This window comes from Marmota marmota, unplaced genomic scaffold, assembly GCF_001458135.2.
Source record: "Marmota marmota marmota unplaced genomic scaffold, marMar, whole genome shotgun sequence".
NCBI lineage: Eukaryota > Metazoa > Chordata > Mammalia > Rodentia > Sciuridae > Marmota > Marmota marmota.
The window spans coordinates 18,072,399-18,088,313 of record NW_026000240.1 but is presented as its reverse complement, the minus strand read 5'-3'; the positions used below and the strand labels follow the sequence as shown (position 1 = coordinate 18,088,313).

General features: G+C 36.1%; 1 pseudogene; it reads left to right on the top strand.

Moving 5' to 3' along the window:
• LOC125613618 overlaps nt 1-15,915 on the top strand; it is a 61,615-nt pseudogene that overhangs the window by 44,573 nt on the left and 1,127 nt on the right.

Genomic DNA, 15,915 nt, shown 5'->3' with positions numbered 1-15,915 from the left:
GAATGAAAGGTAAAAGCGTAAAGGGCTAAATGGGGGGGGGGGGGGAAGAATCTGTGTGTGCTTTTATCCCTAAGCCTAGAAAGGGCCATTATGTAATTTTTAATTTCTGTTTATAGGAGCTAAAATTTTAAGCATTAGTTCCTTAGTAAAATCTCAAAATTATTATTTTGGAGGCATAGATGTTTTAAAATATTTGACTTTTCCATTTCTATGAAATCGGATTATTAGATGAAATTATTTCCAAGAAAATATTTTAGCAAGAAAATTAAATTGAAACACAACAATTTACAAAAATTATACAGAAGATTTCAGATGCAGCACTTTATAAGGATAAATGATAAAGGATCTCATCATTACAAAGCCTACTTGCTAAATACCAGATCTTGCTCTCCATCTTCCACCAGCTGAAAGAATGAAGGATATGTAGTGTTATTGGCAGCCACCACATTCTCATGCCCTCAAGAAATGAAGTAAGATTATGCATGAAAACAACACAGCAATAAAAACTTGGTGGAACAAGCACTATCTTATTCTGGGGAAGCAAAAATAAGAAGATTGAAGGGTTTTATTTTTATTTTTGTTTCACTAAGTTTTATGGAAAGATCTTTAAGGTGCATAAAATTCTCTTTGGATCCTTGAGTTAAAATTCAGACAACAAATTATTTATACATAAAGGATTATTTATTTATACATAAAAGAACTTTATCTCTTCATTATTTTGTATTAGATACTCTGTATCATACACTCCCTTTCTTTATACTCTTCATACATTGGCATTGAAGTAGGAAAAAGTTAAGGGAACGTTTAGCTATAGGCAACACATTAGATCACTTGGAAAGTTTTCATTTGGAAAGAGAAAGAGCAACAGAAGATGTTTAAGGATAAGTTATCTCGGTGCAAGCCATCTTAAGGTAACAGGCACTCTTCAGTAGATAGAGCTCCAGCCACCATGAGAGCTCCGTTATTAGAGATGGTAAAGCTGACTGGGATTTCTCTGAAGGAACACAGTTGGGACTTGTTCCTAGCAAAATGCAGTATGCTCTCTCAGAGGTAGGGGTCCCTCCAAAGGGGATCATTTCCTGCCAAAGAGCTCATTTGTATGAGCATCCCCCCTCCCAGGCTCCCCAGCAACCCTCCCCTTTGCTTGGCACCACGCAGCACCATCACGTGACTTTTTGGACTGCCTGACTGAGTTCATTGAACGTGCCGTCTTGGCATGGCAATTATCCTAGCAGTGACAGAAGCCAGGAAACATATACCAGTAAATGGATTTCATTTTAATCACTGTACATAGGGTTTGCTTGATTTATCCCATATCATACCCAGCTCCAATGTGGCAGCCAGATTCTGAACTCAGTTGCCATGCTCAGCAAAAGGCCTACGGTTGAACTTGGGTTGTGTTGCCAAAATACAGGTTTCTTTAACTATCTTTTCCTTTTTAATTTTTTTTCCTGTTATCTTCATTCTCCCTTAGGGTTCATTGATAAGGTTGAACAGGTTCAATTATTAGAAACTGTGGAACAATAAAGCTATTTGTGTTTGAACCACCAAGTATCTTGAATGGAATGTTAAAATAGAAATTAAAAATCATTATTTTGAAGGAGATTAACAGTTTTGTGCTCCATTAACTTTTCATGTAATCTGATTCTTTTGTGACCCCATTCATCTTTAAAAATTCTATCTTGTACTCTCTCTTTAATTAGGTTAATATGGTGCTTAAAATTGTGTTAGGAGCATAATGCATTGTCAAGAGCTGCTAGCTGTTGCAACTCTTTCCACTCCTCACATACTAATCTACTTGTATAATATTTTATCACCCTTAGGGGCTCCTCCACTTGCGCCCATGGCTGCCCTGTTGATCTGCATTCCCCAAATCTGGCAAACAACACTGCATTCAATGATGTTTCTCACTAATGGCAAATAGTCACCACATCATCATCAGGATCACTGTCATCACAAAAACTACAGCACTGTCATTGCTATGACATATAATGATTTCACTATATATCATATATAATATGATTTCTTACATATGTAAAATCAGGAGGTAAAAGGGACACAATCTTAACAACAGGAACACACTAGAAATTGGGAAGGTGAAAAATGAGAATGGCTTGGGAAGTCTGTGACTTTTCATACTGAGCAGAGACAGAGAAGCGTAAAGACACCTAATCCCAATATGATGATCTAGTTCCTGATTAAATTTCTATACATAATTTTCCAATTGTGCTTGGAGTGGCCAGAGAAACCTTACATATTCCATTTTCTACTTTTGAAAATAAAAAAGTTCAGAGATTTCACCTTCACAGTTATCTACTCTAGTTTCATACCATAATCAACTCTTGATACTGTTAATCCCTATACCAGGTGAAAAAGGTTTCTCTTTCTTTTGAAAGATTTGAAAATTGTGACTAGAGGTGTCTGTTTACCTGTTTTTTTTTGCCTCCATTGTAAATGTCTGAACAAAAATTAAAACAAAAGAGATCATCTTTCTGCTTAAAACACAATTATGGCCTTTCAGGTATGTCCATTTGACTAGGCTGCAGTCCACAGTTGTTCAATGTAACATTTAATCTAGATTTTGCTGTGAAGCTATATTATAAATACAATACATCTAAGGGGCTTAAAGTCAGCTCCAGAGCTTCTATGAAGAATAAGAAATTCTATCTGAGGGCAACAGCTTCAATCCATATGTAGGAAGTCTAGCCTGTCTTTCCTTATGGCCTCTCCTATGGGTTTCAGATTTGTGAAATCAGCCCCCCCAAACCACAGAAGCCAATTCTTTGTGAATAATCTTTTTATGCATAGATACCTTCCATTGGTTCTCCTCTGTTTGAACTCCAATTGACAGATTTTGTTACATGGTAGTGGAGTATTGTTGTAACATATGCATAGAAATGTGAAAATGGACATGGAATTGTGCAACGAGAAGAAATGAAAAGAATTTTGAGGAAAGTAGGTCTCAAAATGTCCCTATATGGCCTTGAACAAAAAATTAATAGAAATATGGATGTCAATAACTCTGCTATAAATGGTTGATGGTAAATGAGGTATGTGAAGCTCTCATGAATGACTTGAAGAAGATCATATGGCTATTAAACTTGCCCCTGGTGAGGTTCCAGAAGGAAAGGAATATGTTATTAGAAACTAGAGGGAAGGTGATTCTGTTAGATACTGGCCAAGTTATCAGTAGAACTCTGTTTTGCAAAAAGAAATGCAATCCTACTTTAAAACCCATGTTTTATCCTGGTAATATTAGTGTCATTTTTTTTTCTGTACTGAGGTTTGAAACCAGAGGTACTTTACCAATGAGCCACATTCCCAGTATTTTTTAGTTTTTATTTTGAGACAGGGGCTAAATTGCCTAAGGCCTCACTACGTTGCTGAGGCTGTCTTTGAACTTGTGATCATCCTGCCTCAGTCTCCCATAGTGTCAAATTTTTGATGTGCAGAACTATAAGATAATTAACTGGTGTGCTGTTTAAGAAAGTTAAGCGTTTGTGATTCATGATCACTGGTCAATGATTTGGCTGAAGGTACTTATAAGAACACAATTTGAAATTTGAATTCAATGAAGTCGTGGAGAGAGGTATGTGAATATCTCTCCCTGAGTTGGCAAAGAAGGTGAAGACATTTATTTATTTCCTTTGTGAATGCTCATGAAAGGATAAACAGAGAACGATTTTATAATCAATAAGTAGGATGACCTTCCCCATGGGTAACAATGGACCTCAGCCTTTCCTCTGCACAATGGGCTCATCATCAATATGGTCCAGGTTGCAGGTTTGAGATTATGCATGGGCTCTGTGAAATAGATTTGCATTCAGCAAGGTTGACCTAGCTAACATCACTTTTAAATGCTAAATCAGCCAGCAGCATAAAAGACCAACTCTGAGTCCCTGATGTGGCAACATTCTTGGAGAAATCAACCTAATGATAAGTTGAATATATTAAACCTTTTCCATTATGGAAGACCCAGATATTTATTCTTACTACAATAGAAGCTTATTCATGACACAGATTTGCCTTTTATCCCACATGTTTCTGCCCAGCCTGCCATCCATGGACTAACACAATGCCTTCTCCACTCTTGTGTCACTTCACATATCATCACTTCTCATAAATACCTCACTTCACAGTCAATAAAGTGAAACAATGGGACCAAACTTCTGAACTTCTTAACCCTGGGCCCCATTATCCTAAAGTAACCCAATAGACATACTATCAGATGGCTTTTTGAAGACCCAATGGAAAAGCCAGCTACATGACAATTCCTCATTGCTGGGACAAATTTCAGACTATTGTATATGCTCTTAATTTGATGTTCTTCCTCTCATAGAAAATGAAGGAGTATAAACAGGAAGAAATCAACTCTCATACTGATCCACTGGTAAACATATTTGCCTCCATTTCCATAATCTTATGCTCTGCTGGCCTACTGATCATAGTTCCAAAGGGGAAAATGCTTTTGCCAGGACATGCAACAATGATCTTGTTGGACAATTGAGAGGGCTACTTTGGGATCCTCATGCCTGTGAGTAAATGGGCAAAATGGTTAGTTAATATACTAGCTGGGGTACAGGGAAAATGGGTTTAACATGATGGAGTTAGTGGAAGAAGTGTGTGTGTAATACAAGAGATCCCTTAGGGTTTCCCTTAGTTCAACCATGCCCTGTACAACCCAGTTTAGGCAGAATTGATCATGATTCAGGTCATAAATGATGGTTTGAGTCACCTCACCAAAGAAAGAGCCATGACCAGCTGAGGTCTTACTGAGGACATCGAGGCTGTGAAACAGGTAATGGAATAAGATAATTAACAATACCAGCTGTGACTACATAACTAGATGCAAAAACTAAGGATATGAGCGTACCTTCCTAATTTTGTTTTGAATATTTGTGTATATATTACTAAAATATATTTGTTTCTTTCTCTTATTGTTCCTTTATCACCTAATATAAAATATATTAACATTTTAGCTTTCTTTCATATCTTTTAAGTTGCAGGATATCCAAATGACAGAGTAGATAACATTCAGGGATTTTGCCTTCTCTTCTACCACAAGCATTAGCTTGTTTGGAGTTGTACCCAGGACAGTTTTATCATATAAAGGCATACAATACATCTTGCAATTGTCTTTACTTGCAGATCAGATAAGTTTTAAGGAGTTGTGTTCCAAGGAGATGGATGGCAAGTTGAGAAGGGTGCACTGTGATGGTCTTGATGTGTCCTGCAGTCCCTAGTTATTCAGTCAAATATTTATATAGGTGTTGCTCTGAAAGTATTTCCAGATGTGATTAAAATCGTCAAGCAATTGTAAGTGGACATTTTGGAAAAATTGAGTAAAGTTGAAAAACTGGGCATTTTTTTGGTAGTTGAAAAATTATATGGAATATCTAGAATGAAATTTGAAGGAAAGTAAGCTAAGTTCCCTTGAGTGATTCCATTCAACCCTGATTTAATGTTTCACATGTAGAATGCAATATGTCTTTGAATCAAATACATAAAGAAAAGCTAATATATGGTGGAGAGTGCAAGGATTAGCATGAAGAAGAACATGGTCGAGGTCAGAAAAAGAAGACTGACAACAGAAGAAGTTGTTTGGAATTTCAGGAGAGTAGATCTGTGGCATCAAAGTAAAATGTCTCCATGGAAACTTGTTTTATGTGGACCATTAAGAATAAGAATCAAGAGTAAAGTACTGAAAATAACTAATAAGATGCATGACAAATTTAAAAACTGTGTATAGAGTGATAGTATTAGCAATGTGTAAATGAGAGAAGATGGTATTAAGATAGTGTGTGTAAAATAATTAGCACCTGCATGAATAGCTCTAAACTACAATCAGCCAGAGAAAATCAGGGTCTTGGTATTCCATTGCTACAAAGGTAGAACTAGTCTCATATTGTGATCTTGGAAATGACATCACAGAGGCTGAGAGCAGGTTCTATTGATGGTGCCATGAGCTCATTCAAGGTGGCAGAACTATGGTTCCATGTTGGTTTGTTTTTGTCTTTTTTTCAGGGCTAAGCTAATCATATTCTAACCCTGGTGCCGTGATGAATAGCGCGGTCTGTCAAAACAGACAAAATGGTTTTTGAATACTGAGTCTTTCAGAGGTTTGTGAACTTAATTGTATAGTGATTTTCTTGCCTCTAAAATGGAGATAATGAAAAATTTCTCTACCTCCAAGGAATTTTGATCATTTAAATTATAAGTCAGTATTTTCATTCAAAGTATATAGAAGAGTGTTGGGCACAGTGGATGTCAGCTATTTTCATTATTATTACTATTATTTGAACAGTTTTGTGAAATGATAATGGATAGGTTTTTTGTTTTGTTTTGTTTTACTATATAAAAACATGAAACACCTGGTGATGAAGCTGTAGTACCAATCTCTGAAAGGCTAATGTGAGATGGATTAAAGGAGGATAAAGGAAATACGACCATGGAGACTTTCTTCATTGTGTGGATTTAAAGGTTGTGGTAGTCCGTCCCATTAGTGAACGGAAATGCAAGTGAAGTTTTTGAATTGACTAATGGGGTGAGACCTGAATACTACCAAAGAAAAGGATTTGTCCAGTAGAAGTAGAAGTTGCATTCCCTTCTTCAAGTTGGGTCTTCAGTGACCTTTGGATTGAGAAGAATACTCATCGCACCCTAAGAGTTCTTTCTAGGAAGAGAATGGTATAAGGAGACCCATGAGTGGAAACCCTGGATAAGTGGTCCGAAAAGTAGAATGGGAAACAGCTCCATCTCTTGAAGTTGCTATAGGGATACTTAATAAGCCTGTGAAGTGTTGATAAATTGAAAATGTCACAGCAGGAGGACAGTTTTGGACTCTACATAGAAAGACAGGTATTGGGAGTCATAGTATAATATTCAACTACTCAAAGAATTGTTAGATTTAAATAGACCAGTAAGGGCCAGTGGAGCCCAGACATAACAACATCTCAGTGGTATCAACAACTCTCTGTTAAATGTACTTAAAATGCTAAGCTCTCTGATGGAATCTTTCTCAGGATACATTGCAATGAAAAGGACTTTTTGAATGGGTGGAGCAATTGTCTAACTCTCACTTAACAAGACCCCGTATATTTTTGGTGTAGGAATTGCATCCATGAGTCACAAAAGGCAGTTAAAAAATTAACTGTTTATAGGGCTGGGTACTAAGAATTTTTGTATCTGGCTACAGAACATATTTCCTTTCCGCAGGAGGTGGTTATGACAAATTAGAAGTCTGAAAATTTTCTGATGGTGTAAAGGCCCAGCTGTCACTGGGGAGATAGTGATCAGATTTCATAGCTGCATGGTCCCGTGGCGCCACGGAGAGCTCCATATGGTCACCCAAATGTTCCAGCTAAATCCACTGAAAATTTCCAGTCTGAGTTTTACTCGTACAGAATAAAACTCTACTTTTATGGATTTATCATTATGTGCCTACAAAAAGAGAAATTCTTGTTAACCACTTACATTTAAAAAATGGAAAAAAAAATAATCTGCCTAAGAACAACTTCACACAGCTGTTAGGCCATCCTCATGATATACAGACGACTACGTCCTCCTGGGAACTCTAGGAATTTACTCTGTATCTGTTGTAATAGGACCTAGGGAAGGTGCACTTTTTAATGGATATATAGTGAATAATTAAAATCTGTGGGAATACCTTCTTCTTCTATGAAAAACACTTTTCTTAACCACTGTTCTCTCTTTTCCTCAGAAAATCACCTCTGCTAAATTGTTAATGTAATTACTATGTGCTGGGACACTTGTATTCCTGTCAAAGATGTCAGCCTCAGCCTTACCCAATAAAAAACGGCAAATGCATAATTTATTGATTCTTAAATGGCTATGTCCTTGGATATATTTCCTAAAAACAATTTGCTTAGAAACACATCTGGATCACGAAGGTAACAACTACAAAAAGCTAAAGTGCAGCTAAAGGGGAAAAAAAAAAGACAGTAATCTTTTACTTATGGCATTTCTGTTCTGAATCAAAAAAAAGTTTTAGGTAGTATAATATCATTTTGAGTTTCATGATAATAACATAGTAAGAATATTCTGTGAAATTTCTACATATTTAAAATAATAGGCCATGAGCCAAATAATATTTTTGGTAAAGTTGTTTCATTTTTAATAAAGGCACCTGGTTTACTTAATTTTCATGATAACCATCAGACTCAATGAAGCCAAATTTGTTTTTTATTAAAATGCAAATATAAGTATTTGACATTTATTATTGAAAATACAAAGCTGAAACAGTCATGATGAGGGTGCTTTGAATATTTGATATTTTCCAATTGAAAAGCATTTTTACCTCATTCTTAATCATATATAGATAGATCACATAGCTATTTTCATTCCTCATGTTGATATTAAATTCATGCAACATATAAAATTATCACATCATTAATTACCTTAAACTTTGTTTTTCTGATAGATGTGATCTATACCTCTTGAAATATATATCAAAAATTTTTGAAAATTTTATTGGTTGTACAAAGAAATGCACTGTAAACGAAAAAGATACTTTAAAAATCCTATAATAAATAGTAAAGCACCTTTAACTTTACATTTCACCTTGCAGCACAAAAAAATGTTTAATTATTTGAGGATTAATGGCGGTAGTTTATAATTAAGCTGAAGTATGAACTGATGTCACCATCTCAGTATGATGATATACATTTTTATGCCAAAGCACCTGTTGTTTTGGAAGGAAGCAGCTGATATCATTATCTGCGCAGCCAGATAGCCCTGTTTCCTGCTGCTTAAAAAATTATCCTAAGGGTTACCTAAGTTGGAGTAATTCAGCATTTACGTTTTCATACCCAGAAGAGGACAGAATGGAGAAAATGACTTCTACAGCAATNGAATTTTTTTTTTTTTTTTTTTTGGATAGGCCATTGGTTAGCAGTAAAGGGGAAGGTGTATGCAAAACACAAAATTGCTGAGTAAACCTGTTGGTTTATATATTCACTTGCCCTGTCACTTTCCTGGCCTGGAAACTGGGAAAGCACGAAGTTTTCTAGCACAGGACAAGTCTATATCATCACATACTTCCAAAACAATATTCCAAATTAATGCTGACTATGTACATTTCTCCTGGTATCCTGGCCATCTATATGGCTTACATACTCTTCTATTAAGTCGTTGGCTTCTCTCTGCTCCCTGCTGACTTCTCAAGTGAATTCTTCCCTTTTTCTCTTTGGAACTCACTGTCCTAATATTACCCATGTGCCACATCTTTATTTTTTCCACTCCAAGGGCTATCTCCCCTGATGCCCACAGACTCTAGTTATGATTTTCCACCAAAGATTAATGCTGTTGATCACTGAGCGATATATAATTCTTGGAAAAAATTTCACAAGTTACTAATATTTTAAGATATTAAGATATATCTTCCTAGTGACTAGTATTTTAAGAAAGCTAGGCTTTATGGAGTTAAAATAACTTCCCCAGGGTCACACCATTAGTAAATGGTAGAGATGATGTTCAACCTCTGTTTGCCATATTTTTGGTCTAAATGATTTTCTTCATCACTATATATTTCCATTCCAATTGAACATTTTCCTCAATTTCCCTTTCATTTCATTTCCTTTTCTGAATGCTATTTTTTTCTCAATGGATCACATTTTCTTACAAAACTTGTGTTAGCAGCAAAGGAAACAAGAAAGTGAAGAGAGAGTCTACATAATGAGAAAAATATCTTTATAACGTGCACCTCAGATAGAGCCTTAATTTCCAGGATGCACAAAGAACTCAAAAAACTTACACCAAAAAAATCCAATTAATAAATGGTCAAAGTAACTGAACAAACACTTCACAGAAGAAGAAATAAGGTCTGTCAACAAATATATGAAAAAATGTTCAACATCTTTAGCAATTAGAGAAAGGCAAATTAAAACTACACTGAGATTTCATCTCACTCCAGTCAGAATGGCAATTATGAAGAATACAAGTAACAATAAATGTTGTTGAGGATATGGGAAAAAGGTACACTTGTACTTTGCTGGCAGGACTGCAAATTGGTACAACCAATTTGTAAAGCAATATGGCGATTCTCCATAAAACTTGGAATGGAACCACCATTTGACCCAGTTATCCCACTCCTCTACACATACCCAAAGAACTTAAAATCAGCAAACGGTGATGTGGCCATATCAATGTTTATAGTAGCTGCAGCTCAATTCAAAATACATAAGCTATGGAGCCAACCTAGGTGCCTTTCAGCAGATAAATGGGTAAAGAAAATGTGGTACATATACACAATGGAATATTACTCAGTCATAAAGAAAAATGACATTGTGACATTTGCTGGAAAATGGATGGAACTGGAAAGTATCTTACATAGTAAGTAAAATAAGCCAATCTCCTAAAACCAGAAGCCAGATGTTCTCTCTGTTATGTGGATGATAACACACAATAAGGAGTGGGGATAGAAGTTCATAATTTTCCTATGTTCACATATGAATACATGACCAGTGTAACTCCATGTACGTACAACCGCAAGAATGGGAAATTATACTCCATGTATGTATATTATGTCAAAATGCATTCTACCATCATATATACGTATAAAGAACAAATTTTAAATACCTTGTGTTAGGATTGCACTACTCTGAATTTTATCCTCTTGTTCTCTCAACACACCAACATTTCTAATAGGCCAAAAGCATGGTTAGCAGTCTCTCTGTTGCTCAGTTTATACTTCCAGATATTTGTTTTGCCTCCATTACACCACCACTTTTATTTATGTAAAACTGAGATATACGTGTTTTATCTTTCATGTTTCTTATCAGTTTCCTACCATCTCCTTTGAAGTTCCCTTTCTGGGAACCCTTAATTTTATCTGGCAACCCTAATAGCCATGCACAGACTGAATTCTTGTTCACTCAACATCCTTAATTTCAATGACCCACACTGTTCCCTTTCAGTCACAATTTGGGCTCCATCACACAAAATTTAAAATACCCCTTTAACTGTAAAATATTCTCCATAGGTGCATTCATTCCCATTCACTGACCTTATTCTTCATCTTTTCATGACCTCCAGCTCCTCAAACCTTTCAGGGTGATTTATTCTATTACTCCAGTTTTTAGGTTCCTTTCATCCCTTCTCAGTCTCAATGCATGAACCTTGTGGTTATCAATTTCAAATATTTTTCCCTATTGTATTATTCCAGGTACTTCCTTGTAATCATCTTTAAAAAAAAAACATAGCGAATAAGTAAAAGTTTATCTTACTCATGTCACAATGCAAGTGGGATTCTGACCCTCAGTTTTAAAAAGAGGGAAAATGTAAGTGTGGAACTCTAAGTCATGATTCAAAGATATCATCCCTTCACCTATTGGTGCCAGTGTGGGGTTATGAACTTTAAAGTCCACCACCGAGTTCTGTGCAAAACACTAATCACATGGAACACTTTAAGATCCAGATTCAATAGTATCATGAAGTTTATTTATTTTTTTTTGCATTTGTTCTAATTAACTATAAACACTACAGTAGAACACATTTTGACACATCATACCTAAATGGAGTATGACTTCTCATTCTTCTGGTTGTACATTATATAGAATTATAGAGGTCATTGAATCATATATGCACATAGGGTAATAATGTCCAATTCATTCTACTATCATTCATACATCCATATCCAATCTCCTCCTTTCATTCCCCTATGTCTAATTCAAAGTACCTCTATTCTTCTCTAACCCTGCCCCCCTTGTTGTGAATTAGCATCTGTATATCAGAGAAAACATTTGGCCTGGTTCTTTGGGGTTGGCTTATTTCATTTAGCATGATATTGTCCAGTTCCATTGGTCACTGACAAATTCCATAATTCCTCATGAAATTTTGTTGGCCTAAAACCAACCTATTGACTCCACTTAGCTACTGTGATTCTGGCAAAAAGAGAGGAAACTATTTTTGTTGGGAAGTACTAAGAGTTTTGCTCTACTCTCTGAACACAACACTTTTGAGGAATGTGAAAATATCTTCAGATACTTGAAAGAGTATTTTCAGTAGGGAGATTCCTCAAAAAACTAGGAAAAGAACCACCATTTTATTTGGCTATACCACTCCTCAATAAATCCAAGAAGTTCAAATCAGCATACTACAGTGATACAGCCACATCAATGTTCACAGAAGCTCAACTCACAAAAGCTAAGCTATGGAACCAACCTAGGTGCCCACCTTTAAAAGAAGAATAGATAAGGAAAATGTAGCATATAAAATGGTGAAATATTACTCAGACATAAAGAAGAATGGTTTTATGACTTTTGCTGAGAAATGGATGAATCCAGAGACTATCATGCTAAGTCAAATAAGCTAGTCCCTAAACACCAAAGATCAAATGTTCTCTCTGATGTTTGGATGCTAACACTCAACAAGGGGGAGTGAGGATCAAAGTTCACTGGATTATACAAAGGGGAATGAAGGGAAGAAAGTGGGGGATAGGAATAAGAAAGACAGTGAAATGAATATGACATCTTTTCTATGTTTAAGTATGAATAAATTCCCAGTGTGACTCCACATCATGTACAAACATAAGGATGGGACACTAAATTAGAATAAGTTATACTCCATATAACTATATATATAGTATGTGTATTTAATATGTCAAAATACACTCTACTGTCATGTATTCCTAAAAGAAAAAATTTTAAAATGAATAAACATAAAAATAAAAAATAAAATGAACCTGTTTTCTTCAATGTCCATTTAGCAACCTCAAGGTGCATTTCAGGTGCTCATTCTCCTGATTTCTAATATCATCTGGATTTCTCCATACACTTTCCTGTCTGAGTTTCATGAAGATACAATCAAATATCATGGTACACATCTACATTACACATGACTTGTTTACTCCTTGCCATTTGTGTGTCCTAATCTTTGAGCAGCATTTTGCAATCATAGGAACAAGGCCAACATATAAAAATGTTCCAGAGCATTTTCTACCTGCTACTGACAGAGGGATTTTTACATAGTAAGTGCCATAATTTTGTGCAAATAGGAATTTTGTCCACCACATTTCCTTCTCTAAATAAAAACTTTCCAGTGAAAAGGGTTCAAAATCCATCCATGATTATAGAATTCAATATATATATATATATATATATATATATATAGAGAGAGAGAGAGAGAATTCTATATATTGATTATAGAATTCAGTATATATATATATATATATATATATATATATATATATATATATATATATATATATATATTCATGAAAGGGAAAAGCAAATTAAAGTAGAAAATTTCATGTTTTATTTTTCAAATCAAAAATTTTTATAACCTAATGTTCAAGAAAAAGGAAGTGTGAAACAGGAAAATAACATTTTATTTGTAATCTGATACAACTTTTACAAAGAGAAATAACTTTAAAAATTAGAAAGGCTTGCAACTGAATAAGGGAAAGAATGAGGGATCATATATCATAAAAATATAGGGAAGATCAACAGAGGAGAAAGAAGGAGACCATGATGGAGGGAAGAGACAGAAAAGAAGAGAAAATATGGAATGAATTTAACAGAATCATGTTACGTGCATATATAAATATGCCTCAAGGATTTCTCCTCTGTGTGTATGTGGAGAGCACCAATCAAGGATGGATGAATGGATGAGCAAGGGAAGGATCAGTGGAGTGGAGGTGGGGGGGATGGATGTTAGAGGAGGGAGGGAAGAGGATGGGTAACAACAGAGACTGAAGTGGAATGGTTCAGATTCCATGCTTGTATGATTGGGGGGAGGCAAACTCTGCTACTATGTATAACCATAATACTGTGAAAAATAAAATTCCTGCAACTTTTGACTCATATCTAATTTTAGGTAAGTAGCCTTCGGATGTATGTATCCCTTCTGCATATTTACATTCACAAAAAAAATGATCTGCAGCACATTAGCAATGGCAAGTCATCAGAATCAACCTAGATGTCCATCAATTGTTGAAGCAATTAAATAGAATAGAATATACTGCACAATTTGAAAGGATAATGCAACTTATGTAATGATATGGGGAATTTTGCAATATGTTGTAAGAGGAAAGGAGGAAGGTATAGAAGAGCACACTTCATCAATTGATCTGTGTATGCTTTTGTGTGCGTGCATTTTCTGGAAGCGTACCACAGAACTGATGTCAATGCATGTAACCACTGAAAAATAGGAAACTAGAGGGAAAATGTCTATCTGCATTATGTAGCATGTGAATGTGAGGTGTCCTGTGGAAGCTCATGTGTGAGAAAATGCAGGAATGATCAGAGGTGAAATAATTGCACTACAAGAATTGGGACCTAATTGGTGGATTATTCCATTTGAATTAATAATTTGAGTTGATTAATGAGTGGTAATTGTAGACAAGTACGGTGTAGCTGGAAGAAGTATGTCTCTGGGGGTGTGCTCTTGGAGATTATATTATTCTTGGCTCATGACTTTCAAGCTCTCTCTGCCTCTTGGCAGTCATGAAGTGAGCAGCTTTTCCCCCAAGCCCTTCCACCATGATGTTCTGTTCCACCTTAGGCCAACAGCTATGAAGTTGATGGACCATGGATTGAACCTCTGAAACCTTAAGCCAGAATAAACTTTTCCTCCTCTAGGTTGTACTTGCCAGGTCTTTTGGTCACATTTAAAAAAAAAATGACTAACACAGAAATTGGTACCAAAAAGTGGTATTGATTCTGTGACTAACCTGACCACATGGTTTAAAAGCATTTTTGGAACCAGTTTGTAGGAGTTTGGAAAAAGTTTGGAACCAGTTTGTAGGAGTTTGGCTGGAAAAGCTTTATGATGTTGGAATCAGATAGGAAAGACTAAGCTCAAGAGGTTTCAGAGAGAAAGAAGGACTATACTGGAAATTGGACTAGATGCCATCCATGTTCCGTTCCGGCCAAGAAGTTGTCTACATTTTTCTCTGAGAGTTTCTGTTAGGCTAAATTTAAAGGTGATAGACTAATTAATCTCACAGAGGAAATTTGAAGGCAGCACCACATTCAGGTGGTGGCATGGATACTACTGGTGGCTTTTAGCCAAGCTTACTGTGATCATTAGGAACAGAAACACAGAGTGGGACGGTTTGAAAGACTTGCAATTTGACCAGAAAATTGCATGTGAAATGTGGGCCAAGGAAGGTAGGTGTGAAGAAGTGAGAAGAAAGCCAACATTGCAGTGGAGACCTCAGAGATGAAGACACGTCAGTGATGGGGAATGTTTGCAGAGCAGAAATTAAGCAGACACAGGCCAAGAGAGGCCATGTGGGCAGCAGTCACAAAGGCCACAGTCATGGAGGTACACAAGCTTTGGAGAGAAAGTCATGATGCACCCAGAAGCTAAATTAAAGATGTAGAGCTGCAGGAATTGTTTGCCCACCTGGATTTTGGTCTCACTTTGGTCACATCCCTATTTTCTATGCACCTATTTCTCTCTTTTGAAATGGAAATATTTACTCTGTTGACTCTGTCGAATGGGTATATGAAACTTGTTTTTGCTCTTCATAGGGTCTCATAGTCAAGAATCTGCATGTTGTCTCAGATGAAATTCGGAACTTGACCTTTTGGACAATCCCTTGGCTGTTAATGCTGGGGGGAATTCTTGGAAATGGACTAAATGTATTTTGCTTTGTGAGATGTGCATGAGCTTTGGCGGAGGGGGGCAGGAGTAGAATCTTATGATTTGGATATAAGGTGCCCCCCAAAAGCTATGTGTGAGATAATGCAAGAAAGTTTAGTGATAAAATGGTTCAGTTATGAAAGCCTTACCCTAATCAGTGCATTAATCCACTGAGGGATTAACTGGGTGATTACTTTAGGCAGGTATTGTGTGGCTGGAAGAAAAAGTCACTGGGGGTATGCCTTTAGGTTTCTATTTTGTCCTTGAAGGGCGAACCAAGCTTTCTCACTGTGCTTCATGGTGCCATTT